The following is a 23,037-nucleotide window of genomic DNA, read 5'->3' as shown; positions in this document are numbered from 1 at the left end:
CTCCAGCAGAAGACCAAAATCCCCTGCGGAGAGGGGAACCCTGAGCGGTTATAGCTTGCGGCTGGGTCAAAGCTAATAACGTCAACATCCTCGACGGAGTGGTTTACCAACACCGTGCGCGATGTGTCGACGTCGGCCGGCCCTCAAGGCCCCTCCACCAGACACCATCTCGCCAGGCCGACCCATGGTGTCGGCCGGGCGGGGCATTGTTTCAATATATCAAAAACAAAGGACTGACGTTAACATGGAGCACCAGTGGTGATTGCAAACAGCACCCTCCACTGTGGTGTGGACCATGAAAAGGTTAAATGAATAAAAAGAGCTAAACCACAAAAACTGTAGAATGAGCAAACCCATACACACAAAGTTTAAGGGGAGACGGACCAGACCCGTCTTCATTCAAAATATTCACAACAGAACACCAGCCCTAGTTTAGCCCATTTACCAAAAAAGGTAAACAAAGCCCCCCCCCCGCACTACTCCCCCAGTATACCGATTGACCGTCAGTATGAATGGTTTGAGAGGAGAGAAAGCTGTAGCAAGACAGACCTTCTCATAGCAGAGTGACAAAATGAAACAATAGCCCCCTACACAGGGCCGCCCCAGGAGATGGGGGGCCTCGCGTCTAAAAACGCACAGGGCCTCACATTTCTCCCAAGCGGCCCTGCCCTTATACTACTGCAGCCTAACGCCAGGCAATGTGGAACCCAAGACAACAATTGCCTGTGCACAGACACGCAACATGTTTACCATGTCGGCTGGACCCATAGCCCCACTACCCGACGCCAACCCAGATGGGAACACCGTTCAACAAACCCCGCCGGAACACAAGGTAATACCTGGCTAGAACCTAGCCACGACCTACCCCGTTGTCAACCCATTTACCCGAAAAAGGTAAATAGAACTCAAAACCCCACAACAGCTACCGACTGACCTTCATTGATGAACCGGGCAAGAGGCGGGAGAGTGACAACATCTCACGGCGGAGACATTAAAACAGCATAGCAATTAGCAGTAGTGATAGCATGCGGCAGTAGCGATAGCATGTTAGCATAGCTTTAGATGTTTTAGCAGCACGCCCAAGACAGCTTGGAAACCGTTCCCTGCAGAGAACGTTCACCAAACCATCTTGCCCCTGGCGCCAACACACAACAAGGTTGTGTTAACAACACAAACCAGCATTACTAACACTAATACCCATGCCTGAAGACACAGGGCCTACCTGAGTACAAGCTGGCCCGACAGCCAGCCTTGTACAGCTGAACCTCGATGTGCAGTCATCAACCGAGGAACATCACAGGCCCGTCGTGTCGCCGAAAACATGCGTCGAAGATGCCAGGGGCCAGCAACCTCCGGTAAGCTTCCAACATTATTAATCTTCCTTAATCTTTTACATTCCGCTAGCTCGCATGGTGCAAGCATCCAGTGCGCTGGGACGAAAATAGAGGAAGGGTGTGTCATGACCAGAGTCATGATTATATGGGTGGTGCCACCATAAGGGGCGGGGCCCCATACAGGTGGGGTGCATGTGTTTTTGTTCGTGGGAGATACATTAGGTATCACAGGCGATATAGAGTATCTCGTAAGGCTCAGAGCGGGAGCGATGCCATACGAAATATAACTTTATTTAACAGATTGCAGAATGGGTACAGTACAGTACGGCTCAATACATGCAATTGTTAAGGGGATGCAGACCAGAGAAAGACTTTCGTCTTGTTTACATCAGGGTCCCCCATTTTCAATTCATTTTCAATTCATCATTCAGTATAACCTAGACCAGCCCAACCCAGCATCTTTCACTGCCCAGTTCAGCCCAACCCAGTCCAGAATAGTTCCCTCTTTCATGTTAATATGTGATTTAATGATGTAATATTTTGAAGAGTAGAGACAGTGTGATTAATTTACTATGATTGAAAATCAATTTAGACGAAGACGTACAAAGAAGTAATTATCACAATTAGCGATTTTTTTTGTCTGGTAAAAAATCTATTTGGCTGGTAAAAAAAATCAGATACCCGCCAGTTGGCTGGTAAGCCAAAAAGTTAGTTTCCTCCCCTGTATGCACAGCTCGAATGTGTCTTTGATGAAACAGGGAAATTAGACTAGGGATAAATGAATGAATGATCATCACATTTATATAGCACTTTTCTAGAGACTCAAAGCGCTTTACAATGGTGGAAATTGCCTCCTTCACCACCACGGCTATGCAGGCTCAATGGCTGCCATACAATGGCACCAGGCGCACATCACTCTACATAATGGCTGAAAGGCTCAGGAGATAATGATTAATATGAGCCAATTAACCTAAAATGGGGCTAGTTTTGCACAACACGCCTGACGATTGCATACCCAAAGTAATTAGCTATTTATTATACTTTATACTTGCACATGAGTCTGGTCTCTTTTGAAAGGAAACATTCTGAACTTTCTTCCACAACAAAGAATAATCACTCTGAGTGCTAAAGAAATAGAGTTACAGAGGTTTGAACACACTGAAGTAAAAGTGTGTTTACTCACAGTTCTGTTTACTTGTTGCCAGATGCCTGTTTTTGACTTCAAGCAGAGAGGTAGGAGCTAGAAAACATAACGGTTTGATAGCCTATATAGCTCAGCAGCTGTAACAGAATACTTTTTTTTTTAATTATTATTTATGTTTCAACAATGACAAAAAAACACCTCTGTACTATGTGAAATGTGTCCTAGTAATACAATAGTACAGTAATAGCTGCCAGTGTTTTACCCCTTCAGAAGCAGACATTTTAAGATAGTTAATATACCGACCGTGATATATACCGTTACCGTCTACGTAGAGCTGCCGCGGTATTGATATTTTCCTTACCGCACAAATTTGCGTAATATTTCATACCGCCGCAATATAACCGTTGGAGTGTATTTTTAATTTGATTTTGTAGTCTACTCTTTATAGCATATAGCCTGCCTCTAGTCTAAATGTCTATCTTTAGAGGATGACTTTGCAGCATGAATATTGTTTGGGATTCGGCAAACAAGCATTCGTTATTGAAAGTGAAACACGGATTCGAAGTCTCCCCTCTGGTCGTGCGCCGTTCACGGTGTCGCGGGCAGGGGTGGTAGGCTGGTAGCGCCCGGTGGTTACCCCCCACCGACCCTTTCTTCTTCTTATTATTATTATAAAGTTACTACTTGATTAACAAAGGCATTTGTTTTGTGGCATTAACATTATATAGTTACATGTTCAATAACATCAGCGTATTTACCGGACCATAGCAAGGCAAGCATTACTCAATTCATATCTCCGTTCCTTCCTTTGCTCAGAGCGTGCTGAGTTGTGCACATTCTGCGGTCTGTTAATAAAGTTTTCAATCAGACAAGTGTATAGAACGAAGGGCTTTTATTATAACATTCGTTTCAGTAAAATCATTATGCCTCGTTTAGTACTCCTGTGGACTGGAGCTCTGGTAGTCCACTCCGGCGGGGAGCTAATATGTTATTAGCCTTGTTGTGATCAATGGCTAACATCCAGGAAGTAAAAACCGAATAGGCGCTTGCCGATTGGTGGTAACAGCAGAGGCGGGTGCAAGCGGTGTGACGTAATTGGCAGATTCGACTGTCAATCAAAATGTTTCCCTTGCATTGCTTTGGTTGAGAGTATAATTATAAAAAACAGCGTTGATGCGGTATTCAGTTAAACGCTGCGGTGGGCGTGACGTAACAGCGATACCGCGGTATTGCGGTAACTGCGGCAGCTCTACGTCTACGCTTCAAATTATACTGTGATATAAATTTTAGACCATACCGTCCAGCCCTACATAGTGCTCCCTGCTGGACAGCAACGCCACTTTCCGACAATAGCCTTGACCGGGGCTCGAACCGGTGATCTTCCGATCATGAGTCCAGAGCAACCACGCTGCCGGACAATGACATTTCACAGTACAGTATGGTATACCGAAATACCACGCTATATACGGTATTTCACGGTATTCATTTTTCCCTCTTTTAATTAAATGTACTATGCAAGAGTTTCTTATTTAGGTTACGTATATAATCACAACACTGTCAAAAACGAAACATTTATTTCTTTATTTTCCGTTTTATTTTTTTCTGCCGTATTAGCAACTAAAACTAAGTAGTGAAATAAGTTAACGTTAATGTTCCAGCGCCCCTGAACTGCAACATATAGGTTGCATACAACAATCTTGTAATCTAGTGCAGTTTAACCTCTTAAGCCCTAGCCAGATTTTGTGTCTGTTACTAGGCTTGAGAAAATGGTAATGAGGGCATTGCTACCCATTCAGTTTCATTGAATTTCATCATTGTCTGATTTATGGATCTCACAGTGTACCGTTTTGAGGTGCACCACAGTATCAAGCAAGGTGTTCTGAACCATAAGCCTTACCCTGTAATGAGGCATGCTGCTCACGGTATAAATCTATGTTACGCAATGTGCACATGGTGCTGCACACCACTACAATAGTTACCCAACCACAGCTCCCCTACCCACAGCTCCCCTACAATAGAGTTGCCTATCCACAGCTCCCCTACAATAGTTACCTATCCACAGCTCCCCTACAATAGAGTTACCTATCAACAGCTCCACTACAATAGAGTTACCTATCCACAGCTCCCCTACCCACAGCTCCCCTACAATAGTTACCTATCCACAGCTCCCCTACAATAGTTACCTATCCACAGCTCCCCTACAATAGAGTTGCCTATCCACAGCTCCCCTACAATAGAGTTGCCTATCCACAGCTCCCCTACAATAGTTACCTCTCAACAGCTCCACTACAATAGAGTTACCTATCCACAGCTCCCCTACAATAGAGTTGCCTATCCACAGCTCCCCTACAATAGTTACCTCTCAACAGCTCCACTACAATAGTTACCTATCCACAGCGCCCCTACCCACAACTCCCGTACAATAGAGTTACCTATCCACAGCTCCCCTACCCACAGCTCCCCTACAATAGTTACCTATCCACAGCTCCACTACCCACAGCTCCCCTACAACTTTACCTATCCACAGATCAAAATCAATGGCGGACAAAAGCCGAAGTAAAAAATGTATACGCGCTTGCTAGGGATGGGTACCGAATTCGGTACTTTTGAGGTACCGAACCGAAACACGTCGGTACTACCGAGTATCGAATCAAGTGAGAAACCAAAAAAAAAATTAAAAAAAATATTTTTTACTTTTTTCTTTTCATGTCAACGTTCACACGCACAATATATGCTTACCTAGGATTTGACTTGATTCAACAACAAAGCAGTCGGAGCAATGACAAGCCGAAAACTGTCGAAATTGTAGTTATTTGAAGTTTGGATTTTTTTTTTACGACTGGAAATTACATTTCTTGAGACTAAAGTACCGAAAAAAGGTACCGTTGGGTACCGGTATCGATTCACAGGTACCGGTACCGGTATCGGTTCAAATGTGAAAGGTACCCATCCCTAGCGCTTGCCGATTGGTGGTAACAGCAGAGGCGGGTGCAAGCGGTGTGTGACGTAATTGGCAGAATCGACTGTCAATCAAAATTTCATTGGTTGAGACAATAGTAACTAGCTGCAGCCCAGCCGGTAGACCATGCTGGGAGAACTAGTATCTAGCTGCAGCCCTGCAGAACATACTGGGAGAGAGATAGTGCTATTTCTTGATGTTTCCTTTTTTTAAGTAAGTAAAGAGGCCTATGTTCATATCGGTGAGCACAATTTGTAACACAAATATACAGTAGTTTCATAAAAGAAAAAAGAAAAAAATTACAAAAAAATAAAATATTTAAAAAAAATTGTTGCCACAAATATCAGTATCGGTATCGGCCGATTGTGTTAGTTGAACAATCGGTATCGGTGGCAAATTTTCATATCGGTGCATCCCTAATAAAAACTAAAAAAGTAGAAAAAATAAAAAAAAGTGTAGGTTCGAACTCATTAATTAAGATTTGAGTGCCAACGTAGCGAATGAAGGTCCGAACCTTCAAACGCTTGGGCTCAGCCCTACTGTGGATATGTCACTCTCTATTGTAGTGGAGCTGTGGATAGGTAACTCTCCATTGTAGAGGAGCTGTGGATAGGTAACTCTATTGTGGTGGAGCTGTGGATAGGTCACTCTCTATTCTATTGGAGCTGTGGATAACTCTCCATTGTAGAGGAGCTGTGGATAGGTAACTATCTATTGTAGTGGATATGTGGATAGGTAACTCTATTGTGGTGGAGCTGTGGATAGGTCACTCTCTATTCTATTGGAGCTGTGGATAACTCTCCATTGTAGTGGAGCTGTGGATAGGTAACTCTATTATAGTGGAACTGTGGATAGGTAACAATAATATTGTAGGGGAGCTGTGGAATAATCTTATCTTAATTGCTAGCCATATTATTCATCTCCACTGGCTGATGATTGTGTATGTGTTTTACAGGGTCACTGATGCAGACAATGTTGATGGATAACTGCATTTAACTCATATTGGGTTCAAACTATGAGCTAAAGAAAAAAGTGAAAATACTACAGATTTCAAATAGACCTAGGCTGTTAAATGAAACAGATATGTAGCCCACTATCCTGTGAGTACCATTCGGAGGACATCCTCCACATGAGACCAGACTATGGATGAAACTATACTAATGCAGTCATTGAAAATGCCATCAGGCTACAAGTGGGTAGGTTATTGATATTAGAGTATTTCCACAGTAGCCTACAGTACTAAGCCAACTCAACAGTCCTACCAAAAGCTGCATGTACTGTCGGCCTATTTTAAAACGAAAACCAGTGTTTTTTCTGCCTTTTTCCCGCTTATAAAGATGTTTTTGTCTAATGACCTCAAACACTCCTGTTCAGTCAAATGCATGGATCAGTTCGTACTAGGAAGATAGATACTCAATAGTTAAAATTTAAATAAAACCAAACATACATAAACGTTACAGTGAAACCAAAGTCTGTCTCAAGATAGACCATCTCAGCTGTATCTGCTAAAACTACACTGTCTGGAAGTGTAAAACACACATACAGCACACGCACACGCGCGCGCACACACACACTCACACACACAGGGAGAGAAAACTATGTGCAGAGAGAGAGAGAACCACGAGTAAGACATGTAAACACAACGCATTATTATTAACACACAATACACACCTTGCTATGATTGCAGTGCGCTGACAGCGTTGCATGCACAGCACACAGTATTCCCTTCTATAGCTACAGAATCAATGAAAACATACTGAGTGATGTGATTTTCGACAGATTTTCGACATGAGTTCCTGGTCAACTTTGTAAACAGTCAACGAGAGCGCCGGGTCTGCGAGGAGAGACCTCCCCTTCGGGTGGAAGAGGGGCGTGGAGCTTGTTATGGGGACATCTGGAGGGAGGAACTGGAACAGCATGTTAGTGGTGCACAAAGTATATCAGGTTTACCGTATTAAATAGCAGGCGACAGAAGCTGACTGACTATCGTCGCTGGACTTTTCATTATTTCTTTTCTTGGTTCATTTGAAATACGTTTATGTGTATGCTTTGGGATCATAGAAAAGGAGCATGATTGTGTGTGTGTGTGTGTGCGTGTGTGTGCGCGCGCGCGTGTGTGTGTGTGCATGTTACGTTTAGTTCACATCTGTAGAATGAATGAATGAATGAAAACTTTATTTAACAGATTGCAGAATGGGTACAATACAGTAGGGCTCAATACATACAATTGTTAAGGGGATGCAGACCTGAGAAAGACGTTTGTCTTGTTTCCATCAGGGTCCCCCATTTTCAATTCATATAGACATATGACATACATGACATACAGATAGTCAGTACTGCTACATCTATACATTTATGACATACCAGATTTGCAAATACAGTACTGTTTGTGATACAGAAGGAGTCAAGAAAAGGGAGTATATACATTTGACGTAGAAACTGTACATTGGAGGAGGTTGGGTGGGGGGGGTTGGGTACATTGGGATATTGACAACCATACTGGGTAATTTACATTGGAGGTGGTTGGGGGGGGGGGGGGGGGGCGGGGGGCACACTGTATAAACAAGTAACACTGTACATTGAGGGGGGGGGGGGGAGGAGACACTGTACAAACAAACACAATTGTACATTGAACTATTGACAAAACCATACTAGGTAAATGACTGTACATTGGAGGGGGTTGGGTTAGGATATTTACAGGGGCCAGTGTTGAATTGCAGTCTCCCGTAGGTGTCCCTTGAGAGAGGTTTTGAAAGTGGGTAGTGATCCACATTCCTTTACAGCTTTGGGTAGGGCGTTCCACATTGATGTGGCATAATTGCGAAACGTGTTTAGTCCCTTATTTGAGCCGAATCTGGGTTTAACATGATTTGTGGAGCTCCCTCTGGTGTTGTGATCGTGGTATTCACTGACCTTTGGGAAGTATTTTGACATGTACATGGGTACCTTGGTCGTGTAGTGTATCTTGTAGACCAGGCCCATTGCAAGTTGTTGTACTCTGTCGTCTACTCTAAGCCATCCTAGGTTGTCGAAGTGGGCAGGGGTGAGGTGGGTTCTAGGAGTAAGGTCAAGCAGTAGTCTGACCAGTTTGTTTTGAGATGTTTGTAATTTTGTTTTTAGCGCCTTTGAGGTGCTTTGGTACCATGAGGTGCAAGCATAGTCGTAGTACCCCTGAATGAGTGCTCCTGCCAGAGTCTTCAGGGTGTTCTTGTTTACCAGAGAGGAGATCCGGTACAAGAATCGAGTTCGTTGGTTGACTTTTTTTATTACATTGGATGCCATTTTGTCACAGGAGAGATTAGCCTCTAGGATGGAACCCAGGTAGGTAATTTCATCTTTCCTTGTGACAATATTGTCACCCACTGTAACTGAGAAGCCGTCGGTCTTGCTGAGTTTGTTATTTGAACCGAAGAGAATGGACTCTGTTTTGCCCATGTGTAATGATAGTTTGTTATCAGCGAGCCATATGCAGATTCTGCCTAGTTCCGAGCTGAGGGTTTTTTCAACCTGTAACTTGTTCTTGTCAGAGACCAGCAGGGCTGAGTCGTCCGCAAACAGGAACAAGTTGCAGTCACAAGCTGACGACATGTCATTTGCATAAATTAGGAACAGTAGCGGGCCTAGTATGCTTCCTTGTGGAACACCACAGCTCACTGTGAGGGGGGGGGATAGGGTACCGTTTACCTCCACCATCTGTTCCCTCCCCTCAAGGTAGGATTGCATCCAGCTCACTGATAGACTATCAAAACCAATTGCTTTTAGCTTGTCAATCAGAATGGAGTGATTGACCGTGTCAAAGGCCTTTTGTAGGTCCAGCATGACCATGCCGCAGTATTTGCCTGCGTCCACCTCTTGTTTGATGTGGTCATTCAAATAGAGAAGGCATGTGTCAGTGGAGTGGGATGTTCTGAAGCCAGATTGGAATTCGTAGATTAGATTTTTTTCCGCTAGGTACTTTTCGACCTGTTCGTAGACTATTTTTTCCATGACTTTCGAGATGGAGGTGAGAATAGAAACAGGGCGGTAGTTGCCTGGGTCTAATTTGCTGCCCTTTTTGTGCAGAGAGGTCACCCTCGCAATTTTGAAGTCCTTGGGGACGTGTCCCTGTTTTATGGAGAGGTTTATTATGTGTGTGATGATTGGTGTGATGGCGGCTGCTGAGTCTCTGAGGAATTTGGAGGGGATGTTGTCATGGCCAGTGGCCTTGTTAGGTTGGAGGGCGCTCAGTTTATTGAGTACCTCATCTGTTGTTACCATTTCCAGCTTGAAGTCGTCCTTGCGGACCCCTAGGTTTTTGTAGTAAGCTACTATGTGTTCTACCCCATAAAGCCCTGAGTGGGAGGGTAGTTTGTTTACCAGTGTTGTGGCTATGTTGTGAAGAAAATGTTTAAGTAATTGGCTACATCCAGCTTGTCTGTGATGAGCGTGTTGTCAGTTTTTATGTTTATGTTTGAGAATCTGGTTTTAAGTTTTTTACTGCATCCTAGTTGATTATTGAGTAATTTCCAAAGTTCACGTGGTTTGTTTTTGTTTTCCTCAGTTTTGTCATTGATGAAATTCTTTTTTGCAGTTTTGATCATGGAGTTTACGTCGTTTCTTAGTCTGTTTCTTTCTAGTTTGAGTTCAGTCACGTGGGCTTGGAGTTCACTGCTCGTGCTTTTAGTAAGCTTTGACTGACTTTTACGAAACTCAGAGCATTTTTTGTCTCTGGTTTTCATAGCGGCCAGTATTTCGGAGTGCATCCACGGCTCAGCGCGATTTTTTACCCTGGTGGTTCTTAGGGGGGCCATGTCGTTTAGTATTGCTGAGAATTTGGTTTTGAAACCAAGCCATGTTTCGTCAACCAGTGTACCATTGAGTTCATCTGACCAGTCCAGACTCTCCAGTTCAAGGTTGAAGGCCTCGCTAGAGTAGGTTTTGAGGTCTCTAGATGTGACTGTTTTGTGGCAGCCAGCCTTTTGTTTTAGTAGCACTTGAGAGGATGAGGAAAGTAACCTACTTTCCTAAGTAATTTTTTTTTCTTATACTGTAAAACTTAGAACATTACTTTATTGGGTAAATTACACAAAGGAATTTGGATTTGTCCATCCACATAATATGCCTCATAGAAACTGTAGGAAAGCCCCTGTTACACATTGACCGCCACAGCAGGGGGCGCTAATACCCCATTCATTGCCAGGTCTTTTTACAATGGATATAAGTTTTAGACTGTGGCATTTGCGAGTGCTTAAAATATATCTTATATCTATGGGTCTAATAACGCCGTCGGTCTCAGTGAGCTGCTTCTAGTCAACATTGCCGAGACAGATTGTTTTTTCATTCGTACATTTCCGTTTATACCGTTTTGAATAGAGTATGGTTTGGGTGTTTTTTTCAGTCATTCCAGGAAAAGGCGAGAAAAATGCATTTGACTGTAATCCAGTCATCAGGTTGTAATTTTTCGACTGATTATCTAATCATCCTGAAATCAATGCTAGATTATCACTATTATGTCTCCTCGTCCATACATGAAATGACCGTCGTAGCGGGGCGCCCCCCCCCCCCCCCCCCCCCCCCACCGCAGCCAACGGTAATAAGCACATACACCTACACACAGATCGTTTTGATCGCGGTAGAAATAAATGTCAGATCAACGATCAAATTCATATATGTTGTTCTTACCTTGTATCTGATGTAATGCAAAAGAGATAATCCAAATATCTTATCGCAATTCCAAATAATGCTTGTGGAGGTCCGCACCACACTACCGACCGTTTCATAATGACGGGCGGGCAGGCAGAGTTACTGATGCCATCGTTGTATAGAAGTGGCACGCCTGAATATTTAAACCCCGCCCGCCCGGCTCAGATCGCCTCCTAAAAGACACACGCCCATTTTCAATGAGATGCAATAGCTCCGCCTGGCAGTAGAGGGCGGTGTTGACCGTCTGCCAGGTCAGACAGGGTCTGAAGACTATACCAGAGGCTGCGGCTATGAATTATGTAAGGGATAATGTATAGCTACGAGGTCATTGTCGCAAAATAATTGACCGACAGAGTTTAAAATACCGAGCCGCCTCGGCGAGGTGTTTTAAACGTCAGTGAAGGTCAATTATTTTGCGACAATGATCGAGTATAGCTATACATTATCCCGCTTATTACATGGCTAACTTACTAACAATATACCTAATTCATTTTACATCGACTCGCAACAGTAACACTGGTTCTGGCTCCGCTGAGTGCTCGTCGCTCCGCCCCCCAGCAGCTTCCCCGGCAGCCGGCAGTTTGCACTGATGTCAGTGGGCTTGATTGCGAACAGCTGCGCACAGCGGTCATTATTGTGGGCTTGATTGCGAACAGCTGCGCACAGCGGTCATTATTGTCCCACATCGGTCATTATTGTCTGATAACTGACCTCTGACGCGCGCTATTGACCAATCACAAGCAAGCATTTCGGCGAATGTGAAAACGCCATGTAATAAGAATAGATATAGCGAATAAACGATATAACGACCCCAAAAACGAGTAAACTCGTTGTTGGCGCTATTCAATTGGCGGCCAATAACGAGTTAACTCGTTTATGGCGCAGAATGTGTTAATAAGATGACTTTGTTCTGTAATAGCCCTTATGTTGTTGTTGACAGGAAAGGGTAATTGATTTATGCCAGTGTAATTGTTCAGCGTGATGTGCTCCAGCTAGTGTCGCATTCTGGTCTGTTGATAGGTTACTAGCCCTTTAAGAGTTTTTTCTAACCTCGCGCAGGTTTGGTCTCAGTTCAGCTGTCTGACGGTACGCGGCAGTTACTTCTGTCCCTTTGGGGAAAGTGTGCGTCAATGACAGACGTAAGTACAGTTTTATGTTTAGTTCCTGCCTAATTCATTTACTGGAGCTTACTTTACACTTATGTTCACATTGATCCATTTCTGTCGATGTTGTTTCTCTCTGCTATTGATGCTATGCTATGTTGGTTAGCTGGTTAGAGGACAACCACACCTTTACTCTAACCAAGTTACCAGAGGGCAGACAGACAGTGGGAGGGAAATGGGTGTACTCAATCAAGGAGGGTATTGAAGGCCACGACAAGTACAAAGCCAGGTTCGTAGCTAAAGGTTACAGTCAGAGGGAGGGGATAGACTACGGTGAGACCTTCTTCCCCACAGCCAATCTGACCAGTGTAAGGGTAGTGATGCAGAAAGCGGCTGAGGACAATTTGATTTTGCACCAGATGGATGTGAAGACAGCTTACCTGCACGCACCCATAGATAGGGAGATATACATGGAACAACCTGAAGGTTACGAGAAGAAAGGAGAGAAACTAGTGTGTAAACTAGAAAAATCCATTTACGGCCTGAAACAGTCTGGGCGAAATTAGAACGAGATGCTTCATACATGTCTCATTGAAGATCACTTCCTACAGAACCCAGTAGACCCCTGTGTTTACTCAAGGGAGTCAAAAGAGTCAGGAAAAGTGATAATTGTCATTTGGGTGGATGATTTGATCATCAACACTAGAAACCTAGAACAGGTGAAAGGTATATGCTCTCCACCAGATTCAAAATGAAGGACCTTAAAACATTTTCTAGGCATGGACTTTGAACAGTCTGCCAATTGTGTAAAAATATCCCAGAAGAGATATGTGGAAAAGATCCTGAAACGTTTTGACATGCAAGAATGTAGAACAAGGGAAACTAGACTACCAAGAGGATGCTCAGAGATTGACTGATGTAAAGATGTACAGAGAAGCTGTAGATAGCCTCATTTATTTGACAACATGTACTCGCCCTGACCTATGTTTTGTAGTGAGTAAATTGTCACAGCATTTTGCTGACCCCACAGAGGAGCACTGGATTACAGCAAAACAAGTTTTTCGTTATCTCAAAGGTACAGCAGATAAACAGCTTTGTTTCAGAAAGAGCAGCGAAGGCTTAGGGCTTAAAGCCTACAGTGATGCAGACTGGGCAGCAGACACCACAGACAGAAGAAGTACCACAGGGTATTGTGTGAGTTTGAACACAAACAGCTCACTGGTTTCGTGGAAAACAAAGAAGCAGCCCACAGTGGCACTATCAACTTGTGAAGCCGAATATATGGCTCTAGCTATGACAATACAGGAATGTATTTATCTAGAACAACTGCTCGAAGGGATGGATACCTATGTATATAAGAAGACTGTTGTTTATGAAGACAACCAGGGAACCATTGCGATTGCTAGAAACCCTGTGTGCCGACAGAGATGTAAACATATCGATATAAAATATAATTTCATCAGATCTGTCAACAGAGAAGAAAGAATGATACTGATTTATTGTCCAACAGACGACATGGTAGCAGACGCTATGACGAAACCTGCTTCCAAACTGAAATTGAGAAGATTTGCAGAGGTCATGTTTGGTGTGTAAATATTGACTGTTATGTAGTATTGACTGCCATATCCTTTTTGATGCTCTGAACTGTATTATTTTCTTTGTAAATTTTTTTTTTAAGAAGTTGTACAGTGTACTAGACAACCATAAGTGGGAGTGTTAAAGTTAGAGGTTATATATGATTGCAAGTAACTGAGTAAGTAACTGTGTAACTGTGTAACTGTCTAACTGTATATAACTGATTCCACAAGATGGCGCTATAGGCGGAGCTGTTGATGCTGCCGCCAGGTAGAGGGTATATAAGGAGATGTTTGGCTCCCCCTCTGTCTCTTCCACCTTCGCTCTCATAAGAGAAGGATGTATCATGTGATTTGATTTGATTTGATATTTTTTATTTTCGTGTCTTACATACAGATGTATGCCCAGCCCATATGGGCTTACAAGACACATAACAATAAGTATATAATAATATACTTTACCAATTACTTAACAAATGACATAGACCAAGATGGCCATAAAAAAATATACAAGAAAATACAATAAAACGTAATATAACACAAGCGATCACGCCGCAATTTTTCTTCTGCCTAAGTACAAACAGTGTCTCAAGCGAACGCCGGTGGTCTCGCGAGAGGTTAAGCGTTGGACCGTGACGTCAGTAGAGTCACTCCAAGCAGTGCTGGGAAGCACAGAATGGAGTGTACTCCGTGATAACACAGCCAATATTAACGAATACACCGAAACGGTGATTGACTATGTCTGTACTCAGGTAGAAGTAATAATCCCCACCACCAAAATTAATATCTACCCAAACCAAAAGCCCTGGGTAGACAAATCCGTCCGTGAGGCTCTGAAAGTGCGCACATCAGCATACAACACCGGGCTGGTGACAGGCAACATGGAAGAACACAAGATGGCAAGATACAACGTCAGGAGAGCAGTAATAGAGGCAAAACGGCGCTACAGGGATAAAGTTGAACTTCAGTTTGAACAGGCTGACTCTAGAGGCATGTGGCAGGGCCTCAGAACAATGACAGACTACAAAGGAACCCCCCTCAAACTGAACAGTGACATCTCCTTAGCAAACGATCTCAACTCCTTCTATGCGAGGTTTGAGGCTGTGAATAACAACACCAGCCTACAAACCACGGCAATGGGGGGGGGGGGGTCTGCTGATGGAGACTCAGTGTTCAGGGTAACAGAGCATGAGGTGAGACGGATCTTTAAAAAAGTGGATATCAGGAAGGCAGCAGGACCGGACGGCATCCCCGGCCGCGTCCTAAAAGTCTGTGCCGACCAACTGGCCCCGGTATTCACTGACATCTTCAACCTGTCCTTGGAACAGGCCGTCATCCCCACCTGTCTGAAGAAGTCCACCATCATCCCTGTACCCAAAAAATCTACGCCCGCTTGCCTCAACGACTACCGCCCTGTAGCCCTCACCTCCATAGCCATGAAGTGCTTTGAGAAGCTAGTGAAGGGCTACATCTGTTCCTCCCTCCCCATCAACCTGGACCCTCTGCAATTTGCATATCGCCCCAACAGGTCCACGGAGGACGCCATAGCCCATGTGCTGCACACAGCAGCATCACATCTGGACAAGAGGAAGGGGAACTATGTGAGAATGCTGTTCATCGACTACAGCTCAGCATTCAATACCATAGTCCCCTCCAAACTCATAGCCAAGCTCAGGGACCTGGGCTTGAACTATGACCTGTGCCAGTGGGTCCTGGACTTCCTGACGGGCAGACCCCAGGTGGTAAGAGCCGGCAACTGCACCTCCTCATCCATCACGCTCAACATAGGGGCCCCCCAGGGCTGTGTTCTGAGCCCCCTCCTCTACTCCCTGTACACACATGACTGCGTAGCACAGCGGAACAACAACACCATCATCAAATTTGCTGATGACACAGTAGTGGTGGGCCTGATCTCTGCCAACGACGAAAGGGCCTACCTGGAAGAGGTAGAGAACCTGTCACAGTGGTGTCAGGAGAACTGCCTCTCCCTGAACGTCAGCAAAACAAAAGAGATGATTGTGGACTTCAGGAGGTCGGGGGTCAAGGACTACAGCCCCCTCAGCATCGACGGGGCACCAGTTGAGAGAGTGAACAGTTTCAAGTACCTCGGAGCCCACATATCCGAGGACTTGACATGGACCACACACATTGACAGTGTTGTGAAGAAGGCACGACAACGCCTCTACTTCCTCAGGCGCCTAAGGAAGTTCCAAGTCAGTCAGAAGATCCTTAGGAACTTCTACTCATGTACAATAGAGAGCATCCTGACCGGCAACATCACCTCCTGGTTTGGGAATAGCACTGCACAAGACCGTAGCAGACTACAAAGAGTGACACGTTCAGCCGAACGCACAATTAGAGGGGGGCTTCCCACCCTCCAGAACATTTACAACAAGCGGTGCAAGGGGAAGGCTAAGAGAATTATTAAGGACTCGAGCCACCCGAACAACTGCCTCTTTGAACTGCTGCCGTCAGGCAAGCGATACCGGAGTCTTATGGCGAGCACAGAAAGACTCAGAAGGAGCTTCTATCCCCAGGCCATCAGGCTGCTAAACGAACAATAATCGCTAAACGAACAATAATCACTATGCAACAACCATCAAATGCACACAGCACACACACCCACACGCACACACACACTCACTCAAACAAACAACACACTGCAGCACCCACTCTCCACACTTTAGATCACACAAACACACTTACACTTTATATTTATTGATAAAGGATTTGCACTACAACTCGTACACCTACTGTGAATTGTACCTAAACTGCACCTCGTCCATTTATGCCTTGCACTATATAGTATTGTATATTAGTACACTGCACAGTATTGTATATTGTATGGTAACTACGTCTACGAACATTGTACATATGTCTAAACTGAACACTGTGACCTCTTTTTTTCTTCTAATTTTTACTATGTTTTTATTTCATACTATCTTGTCATGCACAGTCTCTGGAGCGCAACAGTAAGAAGCATTTTGTACAAAAGTATTCTGTACTTCTGTATGACAACTATTAAAGAAACTTGAAACTTGCTGTACTCAATGTAAATAAACAGAAAAACAAGGTGAATTCAAATACAATTATATAGGATACAGTGTGTTTTGTCTCAGGTGCCATGCCTTCTCCAAAAATCCTGCAAAACCGAAGATGTCCTCCACAAAAAAACAACTCAACATACAGCTCTCAGACTGCCAAAACAAATCTGGGTTTACAATTTGAATTTTTTCAAATAAAGCCCTCCTCAAAGTGGTGTACAAAGGGCAATAAAAAACAAAATGATATTCATCCTCCACCACTCCCAGATCACACAGAACACACAACCGCTCCTCCTCAGGTTTACCCTGGAATCTACCCACTTCCACAGCCAATGGCAGGGTGCCAGACCTCAACTGGGCACACAGAGACCTCCGTCTTCTCTTTAAGTTTAACATTACATAAGGTTCAGTAAAATACTCATTTTTAATTGCAATATATTTTCTAAGTTTAGGTTTTTTCAAAATCTCCACCTTCCACTTATCCTGATGGATTGTTGATAATTTTGTTTTAATTATGTGAACCTTACACTGCAAATTGTTCATAAAAATCATACTCAAGTCAGTAGAAGAAAAAATCATAGACATCTCTCTTGACCAGGGATGACCGTGTGCTCTGTCCCAATTAAAAATCTTTTTAGTCACCCTGCCATTTGGCAGCTGGACCAGGCGGTTCCATAACCTCACCATTTCACCTTTTTGCTTGACCAAGCAAGAATCCCACCCCATGTCCCCTTCTATAGCTCCTTTTGGTGTGTATTTATGGACTCCTAAAAAGTATCTTATGGCCCGGTTCTGGATCGCATTACATTCAGGTGCATCATCAAAACCCCATACTCCAGCAGCATAAAACAAAACAGAACCCACCATTGAATCAAATAATTGTGTAAATGTTGAAAACCCAAGGTCAGTGCACACTTTCATTTTACTCAACACGCCCCCTAGCGCCCTTCCTGCTGACTCAGACATTATTTTCCTTCCTTCTATGAAGCACATGTACTCATTAAAGGTGAAACCAAGATATTTATAAGAATGTGTGTAAATCAGGGGCGTTGGTCCAAATTGAAACGTATGACTACTCTGCTGTTCGTGTTTTTTCCTAAAGTGCATAATCTGTGTTTTTTCACTGTTAATCGCAAGTCTCCATTTCATGCACCAAGAACTCATAATATTCAACATGTTTTGTAAATTTGCTTCATTTTCTGCAAACAAAACAATATCATCAGCGTACAATAAAATACTTAGGATTATATTATCTATTGGAATACCAAGATTGGCTTGCTTGATTTCTTGCGCCAGGTCGTTAACATAAAGGGCGAATAAAGTAGGAGAAAGCACATCTCCCTGTTTTACACCGAATGGGGTGGGGAACCAGCCGGTCCTAACATCATTCAGCTGCAGACAGGCAGATGGGGCCTTATACAGGCTTTTGATAGCCTTATAAAATAGTCCATCAATACCAGAACAGATTAATTTATAGTCCAAAAGCTCTCTATTAATCCAGTCAAAGGCTTTTTTAAAGTCAACAAAACAAACAAATGTATTCTTGCCCTCGTCCAATCTGGCTCTCACCACCGATGATAAAACAAAAACATGATCAATACAAGCTCTCTTAGCCCTAAACCCATTCTGCTCATCCACCAACATTTCATTATATTCTAAGTATTTATTTAATCTATTATTAAGAACACTTGAGTATAATTTATAAACTGTACTGATCAAACTAATACCTCTGTAATTTAGTGGGACTCTAGGGTCAGCTTTTGCAGATTTGGGGATGGGCTTAATAATGGACTTGTTCCATATCGAGGGGATGGTGCCTGTGTTAAAACAAGTTTGATATAAACAGTGTAATACATTCAGCAGATAGGGAGTTTTAAGGACCTCGTTCGACAACTCCTCAATACCCATAGCTTTCTTCAGTGTACTGCTGTGGAGCAATGTGAAATAAACCACGCCGTTTATGGCTAAAGATAGAAACCATGCCTCATGAACATATTATTGTCGCCCCATAGCAGACTCTGTCAACAGTATGTTAGCTAGGCTATATAAATATAACTCACTCATTACTGTTAGTGAATTGAATGTATCTTTACACTTGGTTTACAGTGTGCCTACTTATTATATTGTTTGCATGTACCGCATGAGTAATTTCCCTGCATAGTCTATGTAGGTTATATAATAACTCTGGTTAAGTGATTGTCTTAGTTACTAGTTGTATTATATATTATTATTATTATTATTAAATTATATTATATTATTAATGGATATTATTGTAGCTATAGACCACATGTTTATGACATTATGTTTATGTAGGTCACTACTGTGTTTACTAATGTATATTGTATTGTATTCCTTTGTAGACACCCACACGCAAATTCCCAAATACAAATCATTAACTGAAGTACGCCTCTGTGATTCTTTAATCGGAGTCACAACCCCATAGTGTCCGCCAGCTCTATCAAACGCACCTGTGGAGGCCCTAGACCTCCGTTTCAGAAACACACACACACATACCCACATAGCCACCTATGCATAATGCATTTCTTCTGTCAGGTTGAAGCACAGCGACAAGTACCTTCCTCAAGGTTACTTCTGCGGAAATTATGGTATGAAATGCTTTCATTGTGATGAATAGAATTATTGTCGCTGAATACGAACCGTGAGGTTGCTTTTCCATCCGACACGGCAGTGCGGCTACATGGGAAGGGCTCACGACCGCGGTGAGGTTGTGGGTCAGTCTGGGACGATGTCGGAAGGCGGTGATCACGTGCAGCGGGGAGGACGAGTCCGCTGGACTTAGCAGTGAGTTGCCGTACCTTGGATAAGGTCATTAAACTCACTGCCGTGCCGTAACTCACCATGGTCATTAAAGACATCAGGGTGTCTATTGTAAGGAGCAGGGGGTTCCCCCACGTACTTGGCCGAGGCTGCCTAATCATCCCTCTCCTTAATTGGCTGAAATCAATCCTTGTCACAGGAGCCTTTCGGCTATTGCACACTGGCACCGGCATATGGCAGACTAGCTGCGGCCCCCGCCTCAACCATAAAGTTTGTGGTGCATGGCTGTATGGTTGCTAGTTTCATTCCTGACCTTTCTTTAATTCTCTCTCTATCTCTCTCTCACACATCAACACCAGCACACACCATTAGAATCTTTATCAACATGCATAATGTGCTAAATATACAAACACCTCCCCTTTCTCACTCACCCCTTCCTTCTCTCTCTAACTCTGTCTTTCTTTCCCTATTATCTTTTACAGTATAGCGGAGTGAAATTCTTGTTTCAACCTATAGTAGCAACATCAACACAAGTAGGAGCTGTCACTACTGAGCGAGTGGAACCCAATATGTAAACACAGAGATGCAGACAGAACTTGGTATAACCTAAAATACTGTATTATACGAATGTTCAGGTCGTTCAAGCAACGGTCGATCATAAGCCACAGGGATATTCGTATCTGTCAAAGGGGTATGAGAATGAGCGGGGTAGTTCACACAAGCTGGGGGGTCGTTTACAGGATCTGATACTCAAGCGGTCCGGGGCGTGAGCAAGGAGCGGGTAGCCAGCCAGGCGAGGGGTCATACATGGGATCTGTTCCTCAGATGGTACAGGGTTAGGTTGTCAGACAGGCGATGGGTCATACACGATAACTCGATCCTCATATGGTCCGGGGTGTAGGCAAGGGATCCAGGATTAGAGACAGCACGGGGAGCCAGACAAGGGACTGCGGGAAAAGGAGAGACAGAACGGGTAAGACAAGAGACAAGGAATACTACTAACTATAACGAGCAAAGAACTGTGACTCGCTGGGAAATACTAAGCTACGATCTTGAGCCAGGTCTAAGTAGGTGCAGCAATCAGCACACAGATGTCTATCAGCTGCTCCCAGAGCTTCCACACACCTGACTCCGCGTCTGCAATTTAGAGAGAGAGAGAGAGAGAGAGAGAGAGAGAGAGAGAGAGAGAGAGAGAGAGAGAGAGAGAGAGAGAGAGAGAGAGAGAGGGGGGGGGGGGGAGAGTAGACAGGCAGGAATAGAGTGAGTAGACAGAAGCAAGCAATATGAACACTGTAAACAATAAAAACTATTTAAAATAGCAGCATATCAATACAAATGTATCAATTGCAGTATGAGTGTACTGTGTGTGCAAATCAGTGGCATCTGAAAATCAGTGGGAGTCAGTACTGTGCAAATCAGTTGCAGGGACAGCTAAAAAGTATCTCTCTCTCTCTCCCCATCCCACCCTCCCTCTAATAGTGCGAGCTGCTGTTCTCAGACAGTGGTTGTAGCAGAGTATAAAGTGAGAAGCCAAATCTCTCTCAAGGTGAATCCACTCCGGAGGCTCGTTAAGTCAAACGTTCCCCCATCAATCAGCACTTGTCACGGCTCCCTCACAGACAGTGCAGAGAGGAGAGCATGTGCACACACACACACACACACACACACACACACACACACACACACACACACACACACACACACACACACACACACACACACACACACACACACACACACACACACACACACACACACACACACACACACACACACACACACACACACACACACACACACACACACACAGTGTATGCATGTATAGGTACATGCACACAGGATGGGCAGTTGGGAACATATTCACACGCACACACACACACACACACACATTTATACACACTTATAAAGGGGCACATACACATACCAAGTGGTATGTAAACACATACACGCACACACATACACAGGCATACACACAGCTCAAATGCATAAGAAGTCATTCATTCTGTGGGCATGCATTATAAATAGCCTACATCTATGAATAAATTCCAAGCTGAGTGCATTCTTCATTGGCTGGGATTTCTTTACGAGGTCACAGCACTGAATGTTTGATCAGCTCTGTGTCTCTCTCTCTCTCTCTCTCTCTCTCTCTCTCTCTCTCTCTCTCTCTCTCTCTCTCTCTCTCTCTCTCTCTCTCTCTCTCTCTGTCTTCCTCTCTCTCTGTATGTCTCTCTCTCTCTGCCTCTCTCTCTCTCTCTCTCTCTCTCTCTCTCTCTCTCTCTCTCTCTCTCACTCTCGCTTCCTAACTCACATTTTTGCAAAGCAGGCATTGTAATCACTTGTGTATGTCTGTCTGTAACCACCATAACTCGTCCATTCTTAATCCGATTTGAGTCAAGCTTGGTGTAGAGATTGAAAGTCAGTCAAGGACCTTCACTATTGGGATGCTATAGGATGCAAGATGCTAGGATGTTAGGTGGGGTTGTGAGTCAGGTTGACATGACTGAGAAACTTATATTTAGTTAGTTAGTTAGAGATTTATATCACCTGACCGCAGATGAATCTCAGATGCTGTTTCCTCAAATACTTTCAACTCCAGTAGGCTGTAGCATCACCAATGGAGTCAGTGCTATGGGGCGCTAGTCACAGCTCAGAGGGTTTAGGGGTCTTGGGAATGATGGGTATGATCATTTAGGGTTCTTGGGAATGATGGGTATGATGGTTTAGGGGGTCTTGGGAATGATGGGTATGATGGTTTAGGGGGTCTTGGCGATTATGGGTATGAAGGTTTAGAGGTCCTGGGGATGATGGTTTATGAATGAATGAATGATTGTTGTCATTGTACAGGTACAACTAAATGTAGGTGCAGACCCCCACACAACATTGTATTTAGATTGTACTTAGGTTGTACTTTAGATTGTATATTGTATTGTATATTCCTCTTTTACTTACTTTTTTACTGTATGAAGCACACTCTCAGAGGCTCATACAGAACCATTTCACCATAAAGTACATGTATTTTATATGTGACAAATAATAAACAAACTTGAAACTTTAAATGTCCTGTTGCACGTCCTGTTGCACGGGAGAGTCTATGTTTTAGCAGCATTGATTGATGATCTTCACTGCCTTCAGTGAGTGAGAGAGTGCATGCATGTGGGAGCTGTACAGTTCTTCCAGGGAGGGGAGAGGGCTTCCAGTTATCTTTTGGGATGATTTATTTAGCACATGATCTCACACACATCCAAAAAACTCTAAATGGTTTTGCACATGTTATTTAGTTTGACAGTTATTGAGAGTAAATTAGTTTGAATATGGCCACCATGAAATGATGTAGATGAAAAAACTAGCACTACCTTAACTTATAGGGACTGCTATCTTATCATTTAATTGAGTTGTATTTAACACAACACAAGGATTCA

At 43.6% G+C, this 23,037-nt stretch overlaps 2 protein-coding genes across 4 annotated transcripts in view; one reads left to right on the top strand and one right to left on the bottom strand.

The window, feature by feature from the left end:
* Positions 1–7,242, bottom strand: part of tpk1 (thiamin pyrophosphokinase 1) — a 318,684-nt gene extending 311,442 nt beyond the window's left edge. For all 3 annotated transcript variants that reach the window (XM_084325680.1, XM_084325682.1, XM_084325681.1), the window contains exon 1: positions 7,109–7,242. The gene's annotated coding sequence lies outside the window, so the exon portion shown is untranslated. The remainder of the gene's footprint in view (positions 1–7,108) is intronic.
* The window catches only part of LOC311237835 (zinc finger protein 862-like), a gene marked incomplete at both ends in the record, with an annotated part of 124,630 nt that overhangs the window by 23,390 nt on the left and 78,203 nt on the right, over positions 1–23,037 (top strand). The window lies entirely within an intron of this gene.

The sequence above is a fragment of the Notolepis coatsorum genome (genome assembly GCF_963971535.1).
Source record: "Notolepis coatsorum genome assembly, chromosome: 12".
In the NCBI taxonomy this organism is placed as follows: Eukaryota; Metazoa; Chordata; class Actinopteri; order Aulopiformes; family Paralepididae; genus Notolepis; species Notolepis coatsorum.
The sequence above is the reverse complement of the archived record's forward strand: the minus strand, read 5'-3'. Positions and strand labels throughout refer to the sequence as shown.